This window comes from Heterodontus francisci, chromosome 12, assembly GCF_036365525.1.
Source record: "Heterodontus francisci isolate sHetFra1 chromosome 12, sHetFra1.hap1, whole genome shotgun sequence".
In the NCBI taxonomy this organism is placed as follows: domain Eukaryota; kingdom Metazoa; phylum Chordata; class Chondrichthyes; order Heterodontiformes; family Heterodontidae; genus Heterodontus; species Heterodontus francisci.
The window spans coordinates 121215589-121235287 of NC_090382.1; the positions used below are offsets into that span (position 1 = coordinate 121215589).

Below are 19699 nucleotides of genomic sequence, written 5' to 3' on the forward strand. Positions count from 1 at the left end.
TAAATGGTGAGAGATTGCAGAGCTCTGAGATGCAGAGGGATCTGGGTGTCAAAGTGCATGAATCGCAAAAGGTTAGTATGCAGGTACAGCACATAATTAGGAAAGCCAATAGAATGTTATCATTTATTGCGAGGAGAATTCAATACAAAAGTAGGGAGGTTATGCTTCAGTTATACAGGGCATTAGTGAGACCACATCTGGAGTACTGTGTACAGTACTGGTCTCCTTATTTAAGGAAGGATGTAAATGCATTGGAAGCAGTCCAGAGAAGGTTTACTAGACTAATACCTGGAATAGGCAGGTTGTCTTATGAGGAAAGGTTAGACATGCTAGGCTTTTATCTGTTCTAAAGGATGTGATAAATGAACACTTGGATAATAATGATCTGATTGAGCACAGTCAACATGGATTTGTGAATGGGAAATCATGTTTGACGAACCTGTTGGAGTTTTTTGAGGATGTTACTAACAGAATTGATAAAGTGGAGCCAGTGGACGTGGTATACCTGGATTTTCAGAAGGCTTTTGATAAAGTCCCCCACAGGAGGTTGGTTAGCAAAATTAAAGCACATGGGATAGGAGGTAATATACTGGCATGGATTAAGGATTGGTTAACAGGCAGAAAACAGAGTAGGAAGAAACGGATCATTCTCGTGTTGGCAGGCTGTGACTAGTGGGATACCACAGGGAACAGTGCTTGGGCCCCAGCTATTCACAATATATATCAATGATTTGGATGTGGAGACCAAATGAAGTATTTCCAAGATTGCAGATGACACAAAACTAGGTGGGAATGTGTGTTGTGAGGAAGATGCAAAACGGCTTCAAGGAGATTTGGACAGACTTAGTGAGTGGGCAAGAATGTGGCAGATGAAATATAATGTGGAAAAATAATGTGTGCCTCAGCCTTGACAAGTGGGGGACTTGCCTGACACCTCCACACCTAGGGGAATGAAATGCAATTTGAAAAAAAAAATGGTGCATTTCATTACAGGGTTTGAGAGAAATATAATATACAGAAAGAAAAAACATGGATTTCTCTCATTCATTTCCATTCATTCACCCATCTTAAAGCTTATTAAAAATGGTCTTTTCTGGGTGCCAGGGCTGCTTTAATTTCCCCTTCTTTTCCTCAGGAGAGTTAATAGTGGGCAGGTCTGTCCTGAACTCTCTGAGTCATGCAAAGACTTTTGGCTTCAGGGGATGGGTGGTTCCCTTTTACTCTGACTATGGGGGAGGATTTTTTGTTAATCTCCCCTTTGTTCTCTGGGCCACTCCTACCTGCAGGCATTTGTGCAGACTTGACGGTACTCTCCTGTGACACTTTGACTAAGTGAGGCATAACCCTCATGGTTTCTGTGCCCCCTAGAGGTTTCTCTTTCTCTCTGCTGCTTCCCGTAAATGCTGTTAGCAACTCTGGTGGGGTGCGTCTCGAGTCTGAATTTACATAGGAGGATGTGGGGTCTAACGTTTCACATTTCTCGGGGTTGGTTGACCAGACAGTAGGGGTTTTCATCTGGGATTCCTCCTGGACTTCCTTTAACCTGCCCTCTTGGTCACTTTTCCCCTTCTCTTTCTAAACTTTTGCCAGCCATGTGCCTGCCTGTCCTCTTTTGTTCTCGGTGGGGATCCCTTACAGTTCACCAGCCCTCTGCTGGAGGGTCCTCCTAACACTGGTACAGGACTTAAGGTTGCAGGTTTCACTATAGGTTGGGATTTCCCCTCAACCTGGCACATGTGGCAACTCCTGCAGTACTCCACCACATCTTTGTGGAGTTTTGGCCAGTCAAACTGCTGTCTTATGTGGGCTTTGGTCTTTCATATACCTGCATGTACAGCCATTGTAGTCTTGTGGGCCTTTCTTAATATTTCTCTCTGGTACCTCTGTGACACCACTAACTGGTGAACCACTGCCCACTCCTTGCTCTCAGATCTGTGAAGAGAACTCCATTTCCTCATCAGTACCTCATTCTTTAAATAGTAGCAATCAGGGACTCCTTCTGCATCACTTTCAGACTGGGCAGCCTGTGCTAACTCTCGCAATACTGGGTCGGCTCCCCGAGCCTCAGCTGGGGAAAATCCATTTAATTAATTCCCTGGGTCTCCTAACTTTCCAAAGAAAGTCTCGGACAGGCAGACCTGGTCATCTGCCTGCAGTGCCAATTCAGTCTGCTCTGAGGGAACTGGTTTGATCATGGCCTGATCCACTACACATTCAGGGAAACTGCAGGGGTCCGTCTCCTGCCACTGCCCTGTCTCTCTGACCTCCTGCGGTCTTTCTTTCACTACTGGGGTGGGGGGCTACCACCTTCACCCCCGCCAGATCATTACCTAGGAGCAGGTAAACCCCGTCCACAGGCAAACTAAGGACAATCCCTACGGTCACCAGTCCCAAAGCTAGGTCGCACTCCAGGTGCACCCGGTGTACAGGTAGAGGCATACACTGCCCTCCAATACCATTCACCACCATTCTGGTGTTCACTGCACTCTCTGGAGGAAAGGTCAGGCCTTTTCCCAGTACAAGGGATTTGGTGGCCCCTGTGTCCCTGAGAATTACTATGGGCTTGCTTGCCCCACTTTGCTTGCCCCACTCGAGGGACATGGGGTTACTTTTCTTTCAGACACAAAACTCTGATAACCTTCAGGAATCCTATTAACTTTTCCTGCACTGGCCGTAGTAAGCTTCCTGAGTTGCACTCTGACTGCAGTTAAAGCCACAGCTTGTTCTGTCCTTTCCATCAGGGTCCCGTCTTCACTGAGTGGGTGTGCCCTCATTAACTCTACCGGTTTTCCCTTTAGTTTCCAGCAGTCAGCTTTTAAATGCCCTGCTTTATTACAATGGAAGCACACAGGTCTCCGGGTCTCACTCTTGCTCGCAACACCTTTTTTGGCTGGAGGAGGGCCCCCTGTGTCTCATAGTCATAGAGCACAGAAACAGGCCCTTCAACCAATCGTGTCCGTGCCGGCCAACAAGCACCAATCTATTCTAATCCTATTTTCCAGCACTTGGCCCGTAGCCCGGTATGCTATGGCATTTCAAGTGCTCATCTAAATACTTATTAAATGTTGTGAGGGTTCCTGCCTCTACCACCCCTTCAGGCAGTGCATTCCAGATTCCAACCACCCTCTGGGTGAAAACTTTTTCCCTCAAATCCCCTCTAAACCTCCTGCCCTTTACCTTAAATCTATGCCCCCTGGTTATTGACTCCTCCGCTTAGGGAAAAAGTTTCATTTTATCTACCCTATCAATGCCCCCTCATAATTTTGTACACCTCAATCATGTCCCCCTCAGCCTTCTCTGCTCCAAGGAAAACAACCCTAGCCTATCCAGTCTCTCTTCATAGCTGAAATTCTCCAGCCCAGGCAACATCCTGGTGAATCTCCGCTGCACCCTCTCCAGTGCAATCGCATCCTTCCTATAGTGTGGTGACCAGAACTGTACACAGTACTCCAGCTGTGGCCTAATTAGCGTTTTATACAGCTCCATCATAACCTCCCTGCTCTTGTATTCTATGCCTCAGCTAATAAAGGCAAGTATCCCATATGCCTTCCTAACGACCTTATTTACCTGTTCTGCTGCCTTCAGTGATCTATGGACAAGTACACCAAGGTCCCTCTGACCCTCTGTACTTCCTAGGGTCCTACCATCCATTGTATAGTCCCTTGCCTTGTTAGTCCTCCCAAAATGCATCACCTGACACTTCTCAGGATTAAATTCCATTTGCCACTGCTCTGCCCATCTTACCAGCCCATCTATATCGTCCTGTAATTTAAGGCTTTCCTCCTCACTATTTACGACACCACCAATTTCATGTCATCTGCGAACTTACTGATCATACCTCCTATATTCACGTCTAAATCATTAATGCACACTACAATCAGCAAGGGTCCCAGCACCGATCCCTGCGGTACACCACTGGTCACAGGCTTCCAATCGAAAAAGCAGTCCTTGACCATCACCCTCTGCCTCCTGCCACGAAGCCAATTTTGGATCCACTTTGCCAAATTGCCCTGGATTCCGTGGGCTCTTATCAACTTAACCAATCACCCATGTGGGACTTTATCAAAAGCCTTACTGAAGTCCATGTAGATTACATCAATTCCTTTGCCCTCATCTACACATCCAGCCACCTCCTCGAAAAATTCAGTCAAGTTAGTTAGAAATGATCTCCCCGTAACAAAGCCATGCTGACTATCCCTGATTAATCCCTGCCTCTCCAAGTGGAGATTAATCCTGTCCCTCAGAATTTTTTCCAATAGTTTCCCTACCACTGATGTTAGACTCACCGGCCTGTAATTACCTGGTTTATCCCTGCTACCCATCTTGAATAATGGTACCACATTCACTGTCCTCCAGTCCTCTGGCACCTCTCCCGTGGCCCGAGAGGATTTGGAAATTTGTGTCAGAGCCCCTGCTATCTCCTCCCTTGCCTCACATAACAGTCTGGGATACATCTCATCTGGGCCTGGGGATTTATCCACTTTTAAGCCCGCTAAAACAGCTAACCCCTCCTCCCTTTTAATGCTCCTTTGTTCCAACACTGCTTGCAAGCATGCAAATGTCTTCCCAGTCAGGGGCTTGGCAATTCCTTGTGATAGGCCCTCTTTTCTTCCCAAACAATTTTATGTTTTAACGTCCATGCGGCGAAATAATGTGTGCCTCAGTCTTGGCAGCTGGGGGGCTTGCCTGGCACTTGCTTCAATTGTACAGAACCTTGGTTACACCGCACCTGGGGTCCCCTCACCTTGGGAAGGATATTATTGCCATAGAAGGAGTGCAACGAAGGTTCAGCAGACTTGTCCTGGGATGGCAGGACTCTCCTATGTGGAGAGATTGGGGAAACTGGGCTGTATTCTGTAGAGTATCATAGAATGAGAGGTGATCTCATTGAAACCTACAAAATACTTCAAGGGATAGACAGGGTGGATGCAGCTCAGATGTTTCTCCTGGTTGGGGAGTCTGGAACCAGGAGACACAATTTCAAAGTAAGGGCGAAGCCACTTAGGACCGAGATGAGGAGAAATTTCTTTACTCAGAGGGTTGTGAATCTTTGGAATTCTCTACCCCAGAGGGCTGTGGAAGCTCAGTCATTGAGTATGTTTAAAGCAGAGATTGACAGATTTCTAAATACCAATGACATAAAGGGATATGGGGATAGTGTGGGAAAAAGACATTGAAGTGGATGATCAGCCATGATCATATTGAATGGCGCAGCAGGCTCGATGGGCTGAATGGCCTACTTCTGTTCCTATGTATGTGCTGGATTTTAGAAGAATAAAAGGTGACTTGATTGAAACATATAAGATTCCGAGGGGTTTTGACAGGGTGGATGTGGAAAGGATGTTTCCCCTTGTGGGAGAATCTAGAACTAGGGGTCAATGTTTAAAAATAAGGGGTCGTCCATTTAAGACAGAGATGGGGAGAAATTTTTTCTTGGAGCGTCCTGAGTCTCGGGAATTCTCTTCCTCAAAAGGCAGTGGAAGCAGCGTCTTTGAATATTTTTCTGGCAGAGGGAGATAGATTCCTGATAAGTAAGGGGGTGAAAGGTTATTGGAGGTAAAGGCCTGATCAGGTTTGGAAAAAGAACCCGACACGAACCCGACCGAACCACAGCGGACCCGAGCCCGACCCGGCCCGAGTCCCTCCAATTTTGCCCCGAGCCCGACACCGACTCGACCCAACCTGAGCCCGATCCGACCATCCCTTTACTTACCTTCCTGATACTGAACCTCCAGGAAGCTGTAGCGCATGCGTGGTGACATCATAGTGACGTCACTTGCTCTGCGCAGACTCCATTTTGTCCCGGAGTCCCAGCTCAGGTAAGTTTTTTAATCTCGATACTTACCAGCAGAGCACTTACCGTGTGTGTCCGGCCCAACCCTGACCCGACCTGACCCGACCCGAGCCCGAAAGCCAGACCCAGAAAAGGGGCCCGACCTGACACATGTCCTCTCGTCCCGTCGGGTTCGGGTCAGGTAGCGGGCCTTTAATTGGGGGTAGGCGGGAAAGTGTAGTTGAGGTTACAATCAGATCAGCCATGATCTTACTGAATGGCGGAACAGGCTTGAAGGCCGAGTGGCCTACTCCTGCTCCTAATTTGTATGTTAGGGCTAAAGTCTGGATCCAGCTGATCCAGGAATTTTCTTCCTACACTTTTCCCCTCCTACTCTGCTAAAATTGGTCGCCCATCCTGAGCTATATTTCTCTGGGCACCATTACCCCTCCAGTACTTGGCCGTGACTCACTATTATGTAGGCACAAGACTGCGCAGCGACACCTGGAATTTCAATGGGTTTTTATCCATGAGGTTGTCTTGTTTCTACCTGGTGTGTACAGTGTATGGTGTGTGTTGTAGGAAACACCTCAATTTGGTGGGGCAGATTGGAAGGACCAATGAGTTTCTTCTGGTCCATTGTTTCTCCTCTGTTCTCTGATGGGAGATTAGCAGAATTCCCTGGAGATATGGCTTAAAAGGCGATAAATTCAGAACCGCACCAGTATCAGCCATATATATCCCATGGTTACGAGAGCAGGTCAGTGGCTGGCTATTCCACAGTGAGTGACTCATAGTCATATAGCACAGGAGGAGACCATTTGGCCCATCGTACCTATGCCAGCTCTTTGAAAGAGATTTCCAATTAATCCCACTACCCTCCCCCCGGGCTTTCTCCAACAGCCCTGCAAATCTTTCCCCTTCAGGTATTTATATTTATAAATATTCACCTGCTGACTCCTTAGAACATCTCCTCTGCTTACAAGGGACAAGTGTGATGGAGTACTCCCCATTTGCCTGGATAAGTGCAGTTACAAAAACATTCAAGAAGCTTGTACCATCCAGGGCAAAGCAGCCCGCTTGGTTGGGACCTCATCCACCACATTAAACATTCACTCCCTTCACCATTGGCTCACAGTGGCAGCAGTGTGTACCATCTACAAGATGCAGTGTAGCAACTTGCCGAGGCTCCTTTGACAGCACCTTCCAAACCCGCAACCTCCACATCACATCAAGGGCAAGGGGAATATTAAGGGATATGGAACAATGGAAGGTAAATGGAGTGGAGGTACAGATCAGCCAGTATCTAATTGAATTACACAGCAGGCTCGAGGGGCTGACTATTCTACTCCTGTTTTTATTCTGAAGTGTTCGAAATGATGAAGGATTATTGTGGCTTTTAAAGCATGCACTTAAAGATGAATAGATTCTTTTTTAAGACTATGCAACTTTTTTTATTCATTCGTGGGATGTGGACATAGCTGGCAAGACCTGCATTTATTGCCCTCGAGAAGATGGTGGTGAGTTGTTTTCTTGAACCACCGCAGTCCATGTGAGGTAGGTACACTCACAAAGCTATTAGGAAGGGAGTTCCAGGATTTTGACCCAGCGACAGTGAAGGATGGTGTGTGACTTGGAGGGGAACTTGCAGGTGGTGATGTTCCCATGCATTTGCTGCCCTTGTCCTCTAGTTGGTAGAGGTCACGGATTTGGACAGTGCTGTCAGAGATTGTAACACCGTGAACCTCAAGTTATACAATATCCTGACTTGGAAATATATTACTATTCCTTCATCACCTTTGGGATAAAATCCTGGAACCCTCTACTGAACAGCATTGTTGCAGCCCACTCATCATACGGACTGCAAAGGTTCAAGATGAAGTCCCATCACCACCTTCTCAAGGGCAATGGGGGGTTTGTGTTTTGAGGGAAGGTTGAGCAGGTTGGGCCGATACTCATTGGAGTTTAGAAGGTTGAGAGGTGATCTTAATAAAACGTATAAGATTCTGAGGGGGCTTGATCGGGTAGATGCTGAGAGGATGTTTCCCCTCATAGGGAAATCTAGAACTAGGGGGCACAGTTTCAAAATAAGGGATCTTCCATTTAAGATGGAGATGAGGAGAAATTTCTTCTCACTGAGGGTTGTTAGTGTTTGGAATTCTCTTCTCCAGCGACCAGTGGAGGTTCGATCATTGAATATGTTCAAGGCTGAGTTAGACAGATTTATGATTGACAAGGGAGGCATTGGGGGTCAGGCAGGAAAGTGGAGTTAAGGCCACAGTCAGATCAGTCATAATCTTATTGATTGGGAGAGCAGTCTCGAGGGGCTGAATGGCCTACCCCTGCTGATATTTCTTATGTTCTCAAGGGCAATAAATGCCAACTCTGCAAGCAACACCCATATCGTCGAGGTTTCTTCTGATTGTCATGTGGTAGATCAATACAGTCCTTCCGGAAATATTTGTGACTGTTTACAGGTTTTTAAACCACGGGAGTGCAACAAATGAACCTTCACAAAGTGCTTGAATATTCACAAGGCAAGACTTCGATTTGTGGCATTCCCTTCATCTTAGAAACATCACTCTTGGTGGTTGACATTTTAATATTTACAGTATAAAGAACCACACATGGCTCACAGACTTTTGAATGATTTAAATCTAAAACACATTCTGTCTGTCTGCAGCTGCCTTTTTCCAAGTGCCACTTGGAGGGGTTTTTATTCATTCCTTGCTCCTACAAGCATCAATAATGGATTGCACATCATCATTCATTTTGTATCGTTCATACAAGTGTTTTGATTCTGCTGAAATGGTTTTATTTCAGAATCAAACATTGATATTGCTGATTTTATTCTCAAAACCGAAGCTTCCTGGAGAATATGTTTGGTTAAGGGATATGTAGTGGATGCGTGCCAAATGGAGGTGGATTGAGACTTCCCAGATTCATTTCACATCGGATCCATACAGTTAGTAGAGGTTGACTTTCATATTAGTGTCTAGGCTGAACTCAAACAAAATTACTCATGGCATAATGATAGCAAAAACAAAATCATCCTCTTTGGCTCCTACCCACTCTAACATGTGTTTGAAGTTTCCTTGCTCAATCTCTCTATCTGCCACTACAGGTTCAGTTAAGAGGGCAATGTTGGTGTACTAACTGACAGGCAACAACAACTTGCATTTATATAGTGGCTGCAGAATTTGTCTCCACAGCACTGCTGGCTTCAGGGCCTTGGGAGCCCAGAGTTGAAAAAGATGGTGTGGAAACATGCAGAGTAGGCGGTTCGTGGTGTCAAACAGTGTGGAACGCTGTTTTAGCGCCCGACCTGGCATTTGGACATTGCAGATTCTATTAATGCCCTTCCTTACATATTCTCAGCTGAACATGCTTTCACTGCATGAGGGATCCCATGAGTGCTATTGAGGACACATCGTGGGACTTTCAGGTGAGATGTTTATCACTTTCCTTTGCTGCTCCAGGGTGAGTGAAAGTTCTGTGTACTGTGTTGTTGGAGGAGTTTGGAAAAGTTTTTAGATTCACAAGGGAATGGTGCTGGATTTTGATAAGGAAGTCAGAAGAAAGGCTGCTCCCACTCATGGGGGCTATAGTTGCAGTTCCCCTTGGGCTGCAGCATCACTTGGAGATGGAGCACAGGCAGCAGAGAGGGGAAGCTGTGAGCGGAGGGAGAGGAGGAGGGCTCCCAATAGAAGGCCCTACCCACCTGGGGTCTTCGGAAAGCACTTCTCCTACCTCCACCTCAGACAGGAACAATGTCTGAGGAGGCTGCGATTCACTAAGGAGGTGGTCACTGAACTGTGCCACCTCCTCCAAAAGGACCTGCAGCCCCAGAACAGGGTAAGGATGGTGCTGCCAGTGGCCGTAAAGATCACTGTCAATTTCTATGCCTCAGGATCCTTCCAAGCTGGAGCCGGGGGCATTGTCAACATTTCCCAGTTCACTGTTCATAATTTCATCAGGGACGTGATAGATGCTCTGTACACCAGGAGAGGGGACTTCATTGTCTTCTCTATAAGCAGAGAGAAGCAGGAGGAACGGGTACTTGGCTTTTCCAGGTTAGCAGGATTCCCAGTGTTGCAGGGAGCCATCAACTACACACACATGTGGCGGCGCAGTGGTTAGCACCACAGCCTCACAGCTCCAGCGACCCGGGTTCAATTCTGGGTACTGTCTGTGCGGAGTTTGCAAGTTCTCCCTGTGACCGTGTGGGTTTCCGCCAGGTGCACCGGTTTCCTCCCACCGCCAAAGACTTGCAGGTGATAGGGGTAAATTGGCCATTGTAAATTGCCCTTAGTGTAGGTAGGTGGTAGGGAATATGGGATTACTGTAGGGTTAGTATAAATGGGTGGTTCTTGGTCGGCACAGACTCGGTGGGCTGAAGGGCCTGTTTCAGTGCTGTATCTGTAAATAAAATAATATAAAAATAAAACATGGTGTTGCGTGCAGCACATCTCGATGGAGAGATGTACTGGATCCGCAAAGGGTTCCTCTCCCTGAAATTGCGGTTGGTGTGAGACCAACACCCAGACCCTCATGTGTGTGAATTTCTGCTATCCTAGCAGCAGTCACGATGCTTTCCTCCAGCACCCGTCAACTGTAAGAAATTAGAGTACGAGAGGAAGCTGGCTAGAAGTGTAAAAATGGATAGCAAGAGTTTCTACAGGTAGTTGAAAAGAAAAAAAGGAGTGAGAATGGGGAGTTAATTGTGGATAATAAGGAAATGGCGGATGAAATGAACAAATATTTTGCTACTGTCTTCTCTATCGAGGATACAAAAACATCCCAGTAATTGCTGTAAATAAGGAGGTGGAAGGAAGAGAGGAACTTTGTGAAATTTACAATCACCAGGGAAGCGGTACTGAGTAAACTGACGGAGCTGCAGGCTGATGTCGCCGGATCCTGATGGGCTTCATCCTAGGGTCTTAAAAGAGGTGGCTAATGAGGTAGTAGATGCATTGGTGTTAATTTTTCAACATTCGCTAGATTCTGGAAAGGTTCCATCAGACTGGAAAATAGCAAATATAATCCCTCTATTCAAGAAGGGGACCCGGGTTCAATTCTGGGTACTGCCTGTGTGGAGTTTGCAAGTTCTCCCTGTGTCTGCGTGGGTTTCCTCCGGGTGCTCCGGTTTCCTCCCACAGCCAAAAGACTTGCAGGTTGATAGGTAAAATTGGCCATTATAAATTGCCCCTAGTATAGGTAGGTGATAGGGGAATATAGGGACAGGTGAGGATGTGGTAGGAATATGGGATTAGTGTAGGATTAGTATAAAAATGGGTGGTTAATGGTCGGCACAGACTCGGTGGGCCGAAGGGCCTGTTTCAGTGCTGTATCTCTAAATCTAAATTAAATCAAAGGGGGGAAGACAGAAAACAGGTAACTATAGGCCAGTTAGCTTGACGTCTATCATGGGGAAGATGCTCGAAACAATCATTAAGGAAGCTATAGCTGGGCACTCAGAAAAATTCAAGATACTGGGGGGAATGTCCAGTGAGGCCATATGTGTAGAATTTAGAAATAAGAAAGGGGTGATCACTTTGATGAGATTATACTATAGGCCCCCCAATAGTCAGTGGAGGAGCATATATGTAGGGAAATCACAGATAGGTGTAGGAATTATAGGGTTGTAGTAGTAGGTGATTTTAACTTCCCTAATATTGACTGGGACTGCCTTAGTGCTAAGGGATCAGATGGGGTAGAATTTGTTAAGCGTGTCCAGGATAGTTTTCTGAAGCAGTATGTGGATGGCCCTACTAGAGAAGGTGCTACACTCGACCTCCTCTTAGGAAATGAGGATGGGCAGGTGGTTGATGTGTCAGTGGGGGAGCACTTTGGAACCAGTGACCATAACTCTATTAGCTTCAAGATAGTTATGGAAAAGGATAGGACTGGTCCTCAGGTTGAAGTCCTAAATTGGGGGAAGGCTAATTTCGATGGCATCAGACAGGAACTCTCAAAAGTTGAATGGGAGAGGCTGTTTACAGGTAAAGGGACGTCTGGCAAGTGGGAGGCTTTTACAAGTGAGATAGGAAGAGTTCAGGGCCGGCATGTTCCGGTTAGATGGAAGGGCAAGTGTGGCAATTTTAGGGAACTTTGGTTGACGAGGGATATTGAGGGTCTGGTCAGGACAAAGAAGGAGGCATATGTCAGGTATAGGCAGCTGGGATCGAGCGAGTCCCTTGAGGAGGATAGGGGATGTAGGGATACGCTTAAGAAGGGAATATGGGATTAATGGAGGATTAGTATAAATGGATGGTTGTTGGTCGGCACAGACACGGGCCGAAGGGCCTGTTTTAGTGCTGTATCTCTCTATGACTATGACGAAGGAAATTAGGAGGGCGAAAAGGGGCCATGAGATTTCCCTGGCAGATAAGATAAAGGAGAATCCTAAAAGATTCTATAAGTATATTAAGAGTAAAAGGGTAGCTAGGGAGAGAGTAGGTCTCCTTAAGGATCAGTGTGGTAATCTATGTGTGGAGCCACGGGAAATGGGCGAGGTCTGAAATGAATATTTCTCGTCCGTATTTACCGTGGAGAAGGTCATTTTGGAAGCAGTGACCATAATTCCATAAGTTTTAAGGTACTTGTGGATAAGGATAAGAGTGGTCCTTGGGTGAAGGTGCTAAATTGGGGGAAGGCTACTTATAACAATATTAGGCAGGAACTGAAGAATTTAGATTGGGGGCGGCTGTTTGAGGGTAAATCAACATCTGACATGTGGGAGTCTTTCAAACGTCAGCTGATTAGAATCCAGGACCAGCATGTTCCTGTGAGGAAGAAAGACAAATTTGGCAAGTTTAGGGAAGCTTGGATAACACGGGATATTGTGAGCCTAGTCAAAAAGAAAAAGGAAGCATTTGTAAGGGCTGGAAGGCTAGGAACAGATGAAGCACTTGAGGAATATAAAGACAGCAGGAAGGAACTTAAGCAAGGAGTTAGGAGGGCTAAAAGGGGTTATGAAAAGTCATTGGCAAACAGGATTAAGGAAAATCCCAAGGCTTTTTACACGTATATAAAGAGCAAGAGGGTAACCAGGGAAAGGGTCGGCCCACTCAAGGACAGAGATGGGAATCTATGTGTGGAGCCAGACGAAATGGGCGAGATGCTAAATGAGTACTTTGCATCAGTATTCACCAAAGAGAAGGACTTGGTGGATGATGAGCCTAGGGAAAGGAGTGTAGATAGTCTCAGTCATCTCATTATCAAAAAGGAGGAGGTGTTGGGCGTCTTGCAAAGCATTCAGGTAGATAAGTCCCCAGGGCCTGATGGAATCTACCCGAGAATACAGAGGGAGGCAAGGGAGGAAATTGCTAAGGCCTTGACAGAAATCTTTGCATCCTCATTGGCTACAGGTGAGGTCCCAGAGGACTGGAGAATAGCCAATGTTGTTCCTTTGTTTAAGAAGGGTGGCAAGGATAATCCAGGAAATTATAGGCCGGTGAGCCTTACGTCAGTGGTAGGGAAACTATTAGAGAGGATTATTCGGGACAGGATTTACTCCCATTTGGAAACAAACAAATTTATTAGCGAGAGACAGCATGGTTTTGTGAAGGGGAGGTAGTGTCTTACTAATTTGATTGAGTTTTTTGAGGAAGTGACAAAGCTGATTGATGAAGGAGGGCAGTGGATGTTATCTATATGGACTTTAGTAAAGCCTTTGACAAGGTCCCGCATGGCAGACCGGTACAAAAGGTGAAGTCACACGGGATCAGAGGTGAGCTGGCAAGATGGATACAGAACTGGCTCGGTCATAGAAGATGGAGGGTATCAGTGGATGGGTGTTTTTCTGAATGGAGGGATGTGACCAGTGGTGTTCCGTAGGGATCAGTGCTGGGACCTTTGCTGTTTGTAGTATATATAAATGATTTGGAGGAAAATGTAGCTGGTCTGATTAGTAAGTTCGCAAAGGTTAATGGAGTTGCAGATAATGATGAGGATTGTCAGAGGATACAGCAGGATATAGATCGGTTGGAGACTTGGGCGGAGAAATGGCAGATGGAGTTTAACCCAGACAAATGTGAGGTAATGCATTTTGGAAGGTCTAATGCAGGTGGGAGATATACAGTAAATGGCAGTACCCTTAGGAGTATTGACAGGCAGAGAGATCTGGGCGTACAGGTCCACAGACCACTGAAAGTGGCAACGCAGGTGGATAAGGTAGTCAAGAAGGCATACGGCATGCTTGCCTTCATCATTCGGGGCATAGAGTATAAAAATTGGCATGTCATGTTGCAGCTGTACAGAACCTTAGTTAGGCCACACTTAGAATATTGCGTGCAATTCTGCTCGCCACACTACCAGAAGGACGTGGAGGCTTTGGAGAGGGTACAGAAGAGGTTTACCGGGATTTTGCCTGGTCTGGAGGGCATTAGCTATGAGGAGAGGTTGGATAAACTCGGATTGTTTTCACTGGAACTACGGAGGTGGAGGGGCGACATGATAGAGGTTTACAAAGTAATGAGCGGCATGGACAGAGTGGATAGTCAGAAGCTATTTCCCAGGGTGGAAGAGTCAGTTACTAGGGGACATAGGTTTAAGGTGCGAGGGGCAAAGTTTAGAGGGGATGTGCGAGGCAAGTTCTTTACACAGATGGTGGTGAGTGCCTGGAACTTGCTGCCAGGGGAGGTGGTGGAAGCAGGTACGATAGCGACGTTTAAGAGACATCTTGACAAATACATGAATAGGATGGGAATATAGGGATATGGGCCCCGGATGTGCAGAAGGTGTTAGTTTAGGCAGGCATCAAGATTGGCGCAGGCTTGGAGGGCCGAATGGCCTGTTCCTGTGCTGCACTGTTTGTTCTTGTTCTTTGTGACTCTCCTCTGCCACACATTGTTTATTTGGCTTCTAAATGAACATTTAGAAGAGGTAAAAGAGGATATCACAGCTGTGCTGAAGGAGGGCACTATGGAGGACTCGAGCACTGAGGCAATTTGGGCAGAACTCAGAAATAGGAAGGGTGCGGTAACAATGTTGGGGCTTCACTACAGGCCTCCCAACAGCGAGCGTGAGATAGAGGTACAAATATGTAAACAGATTCTGGAAAGATGTAGGAGCAACAGGGTGGTGGTGATAGGAGATTTTAATTTTCCCAACATTGACAGGGATTCACTTCGTGTTAGAGGTCCAGATGGAGCAGAATTTGTAAGGAGCATCCAGGAGGGTTTTCTAGAGCAGTATGTAAATAGTCCAACTCGGGAAGGGGCCATACTGGACCTGGTGTTGGGGAATGAGCCCGGCCAGGTGGTTGAAGTTTCAGTAGGGGACTACTTTGGGAATAATGATCACAATTCCGTAAGTTTTCGAATACTCATGGACAAAGACGAGAGTGGTCCCAAAGGAAGAGTGCTAAATTGGGGGAAGGCCAACTATACCAAAATTCGGCAGGAGCTGGGGAATGTAGATTGGGAGCAGCTGTTTGAAGGTAAATCCACATTTGATAAGTGGGAGGCTTTTAAAGAGAGGTTGATTAGCGTGCAGGAGAGACATGTTCCTGTGAAAATGAGGGATAGAAATGGCAAGATTAGGGAACCATGGATGACAGGTGAAATTGTGAGACTAGCTAAGAGGAAAAAGGAAACATACATAAGGTCTAGGAGGCTGAAGAAAGACGAAGCTTTGAAAGAATATCGGGAATGTAGGACCAATCTGAAATGAGGAATTAAGAGGGCTAAAAGGGGTCATGAAATATCTTTAGTAAACAGGGTTAAGGAAAATCCCAAAGCCTTTTATTCATATATAAGGAGCAAGAGGGTAACTAGAGAAAGGATTGGCCCACTCAAGGACAAAGGAGGAAAGTTATGCGTGGAGTCAGAGAAAATGGGTGAGATTCTAAATGAGTACTTTGCATCGGTATTCACCGAGGAGAGGAACATGACGGATGTTGAGGTAAGGGACAGATGTTTGATTACTCTAGGTCAAGTCGGCATAAGGAGGGAGGAAGTGTTGGGTATTCGAAAAGGCATTAAGGTGGACAAGTCCCCAGGTCCGGTGGGGATCTATCCCAGGTTACTGAGGGAAGCGAGAGAGGAAATAGCTGGGGCCTTAACAGATATCTTTGCAGCATCCTTAAACACGGGTGAGGTCCCGGAGGACTGGGGAATTGCTAATGTTGTCCCCTTGTTTAAGAAGGGTAGCAGGGAAAATCCAGGTAATTGTAGACCGGTGAGCCTGACGTCAGTGGTAGGGAAGCTGCTGGAGAAGATACTGAGGGATAGGATCTATTCCCATTTGGAAGAAAATGGGCTTATCAGTGATAGGCAACATGGTTTTGTGCAGGGAAGGTCATGTCTTACCAACTATGAGGGAAGGGCTGTAAGTGTCATATACATGGACTTCAGTAAGGCGTTTGATAAGGTTCCCCATGGTAGGCTGATGGAGAAAGTGAAGTCGCATGGGGTCCAGGGTGTACTAGCTAGATGGATAAAGAACTGGCTGGGCAACAGGAGACACAGAGTAGCAGTGGAAGGGAGTTTCTCAAAATGGAGACGTGTGACCAGTGGTGTTCCACAGGGATCCGTGCTGGGACCACTGTTGTTTGTGATATACATAAATGATTTGGAGGAAAGTATAGGTGGTCTGATTAGCAAGTTTGCAGACGACACTAAGATTGGTGGAGTAGCAGATAGTGCAGGGGACTGTCTGAGAATACAGCAGAATATAGATAGATTGGAGAGTTGGGCAGAGAAATGGCAGATGGAGTTCAATCAGGGGAAATGCGAGGTGATGCATTTTGGAAGATCCAATTCAAGAGTGAACTATACAGTAAATGGAAAAGTCCTGGGGAAAATTGATGTACAGAGAGATTTGGGTGTTCAGGTCCATTGTTCCCTGAAGGTGGCAACGCAGGTAAATTGAGTGGTCAAGAAGGCATACGGCATGCTTTCCTTCATCGGACGGGGTATTGAGTACAAGAATTGGCCGGTCATGTTACAGTTGTATAGGACTTTGGTTCGGCCACATTTGGAATACTGCGTGCAGTTCTGGTCGCCACATTATCAAAAGGATGTGGATGCTTTGGAGAGGGTGCAGAGGAGGTTCACCAGGATGTAGCCTGGTATGGAGGGCGCTAGCTATGAAGAGGGGTTGAGTAGATTAGGATTATTTTCATTAGAAAGACGGAGGTTGAGGGGGGACCTGATTGAGGTGTGCAAAATCATGAGAGGTATAGACAGGCTGGATAGCAAGAAGCTTTTTCCCCAGAGTGGGGGATTCAATTACTCGGGGTCACGAGTTCAAAGTGAGAGGGGAAAAGTTTAGGGGGGATATGCGTGGAAAGTTCTTTACGCAGAGGGTGGTGGGTGCCTGGAATGCGTTGCCAGTGGAGGTGGTAGACGCGGGCATGATAGCGTCTTTTAAGATGTATCTAGACAGATACATGAATGGGCAGGAAGCAAGGAGATACAGACCCTTAGAAAATAGGCGACATGTTTAGATAGAGGATCTGGATCGGCGCAGGCTTGGAGGGCCGAAGGGCCTGTTCCTGTGCTGTAACTTTCTTTGTTTCTTTGTTTGTTTCTTTGTTATCACCACCCTCTGGGTGAAAACATTTTTCCTCAGCTCCCCTCTAATTTTTTGACTTTAAATCTATGCCTCCTCGTCACTGACCTCTCTGCTAAGGTGAATAGACCCTTCACCTCCACTCTATCCAGGCCCCTCAAAATGTTGTACATTTCAATCAGATCTCCCCTCACCTTTCTCTCTTCCAAGGAGAACAACCCCAGCCTATCCAATCTTTCCTCATAGCTGCATTTTTCCAGTCCTGGCAACATCCTCGTAAATCTCCTCTGAATTTGGCAGAAGGGATAGGGGGAGGCACTTTAGACTTGATTGTGCAGTTCTAAAGAGTGTTCAGGAACAGAGGGACCTTGGGATGCATGTGCATCGATCTTTGAAGGTGGCAGGAAATATTGAGAGAATGGTTAGTAAAACGTGTGATATCTTGGGATTCATAAATAGAGGCATTGAGAACAAAATCAGGAAGTTATGCTGAATCTTTATAAAACTCTGGTTAGGCCCCAACTGGAGTATTGCATCCAGTTCTGGTCACAAAATGTGAGGCTCCTTGAGAGGGTGCAGAGGCGATTTACCAGAATGGTTCCAGGGATGGAAGATTTTAGTTACAAGGTTTGGTTGGAAAAGCTGGGGCTGTTCGCCCTGAAGCAAAGGAGATTGACATACAAATTAGGAGCAGGAGTAGGCTATTCGGCCCCTCGAGCCTGCTCCATCATTTTATAAGATCATGGCTAAACAATTTGTGGACTCAACTCCACTTTCCTACCTACCCCCGATACCCTTTGAATCCCTTGCTGTCACAAATCTGTCTAGGAACATAGGAAAATAGGAACAGGAGTAGGCCATTCAGCCCCTCGAGCCTGTCCCGCCATTCAATGAGATCATGGCTGATCCGCGGCCTAACTCCATGTACCTGCCTTTTACCCATATCCCTTAATATCTTTGCTTAACAAAAATCTATCTCAGATTTAAAATTAACAACTGTTCTAGCTTCAACTGCTGTTTGTGGGAGAGAGTTCCAAACCTCTACCACCCTTTGCATGAAGAATTGCTTCCTAACATCTCTTCTGAATGGTCTGGTCCTAATTTTTAGACTATGCCCCCTAGTTTTAGAATCTCCAACCAGTGGAAATAGTTTATCTTTATCTAGCTTGTCTTTTTCTGTTAATATCTTGAAGACACCAATCAGATCACCCCTTAACCTTCTAAATTCGAGCGAAAACAGGCCTAATTTATGTAATCTCTCCTCGTAACTTAACCCCTGTAGTCCAGGTATCATTCTTGTAAACCTACGTTGCACTCCCTCCAAGGCCAATATATCCTTCCTAAGGTGTGGTGCCCAGAACTGCTCCCAGTACTCGAAGTGGGGTCTGACCAGGGTTTTGTACATCTGCAGCATAACCTCTGTGTCTTTATACTCCAATCCTCTAGATATAAAGGCTAGCATTCCATTAGTCTTTTTGATTATTTTCTGCACTTGCTCGTGGCATTTTAAAGATCTATGCACCTGAACCCCCAAGTCTCTTTGGACATCCACTGTACTTAACCTCTTCCCATTTAGAAAGTACCCTGCTCTATCCTTTTTTGGTCCAAAATGGATAATGTCACACTTGCCCGCATTGAAATCCATCTGCCACAGTTTTGCCCACTCACCTAGTCTGTCAATATCTCTTTGCAATTTTATGCTATCATCTAAACTGTCTACAATGCCGCCTAACTTTGTATCATCAGCAAATTTGGATATATGACTTACTATGCCATCATCCAAGTCGTTAATGAATAATGTGAATAATTGAGGCCCCATCACAGATCCCTGTGGGGCACCACTAGTCATATCCTGCCAATCGGAGTACTTACCCATTATCCCCACTCTCTGTCACCTACCACTCAACCAACTTTCTAACCATGTCAATAATTTGCCCTCAACTCCATGGGCTTCTACCTTAGTTAACAGTGGGACTTTATCAAATGCCTTCTGGAAGTCCACATAAATAACATCCATAGACATTCCCCTGTCCACTACCTATGTCACCTCTTCAAAAAACTTGTCAGATTTTTCAGGCATGACCTTCCCATCATGAATCCATGCTGGCTGTCCCTGATTAACTGAAATTTTTCTCGGTGTTCAGTCACCCTATCCTTGATTATTGACTCCAGCAACTTGCCCACCACAGATGTCAGGCTAACTGGTCTGTAATTTCCTTGGTTCCCCCTTTCACCCTTCTTAAAAAGTGGAGTGACATGTGCAACTTTCCAATCCAGAGGGACCACTCCTGAATCTAGGGAACTCTGAAAGACTATAGTTAGGGCATCTACAATGTGCTCCCCTACTTCCTTTAACACCCTCGGATGGAAACCATTGGGTCCTGGGGATTTCTCACTCTTTAGTTCCAT

At 46.1% G+C, this 19699-nt stretch overlaps 1 protein-coding gene across 8 annotated transcripts in view; it reads left to right on the forward strand.

Annotated features, from left to right (window-relative positions):
* The window catches only part of arap3 (ArfGAP with RhoGAP domain, ankyrin repeat and PH domain 3), a 613394-nt gene that overhangs the window by 86425 nt on the left and 507270 nt on the right, over positions 1-19699 (forward strand). For 3 of the 8 annotated variants that reach the window (XM_068044105.1, XM_068044114.1, XM_068044115.1), the window contains exon 3: positions 9152-9218. The exons of the other annotated variants lie outside the window; for them this stretch is intronic. The gene's annotated coding sequence lies outside the window, so the exon portion shown is untranslated. The remainder of the gene's footprint in view (positions 1-9151; positions 9219-19699) is intronic. 8 annotated transcript variants of the gene reach the window in all.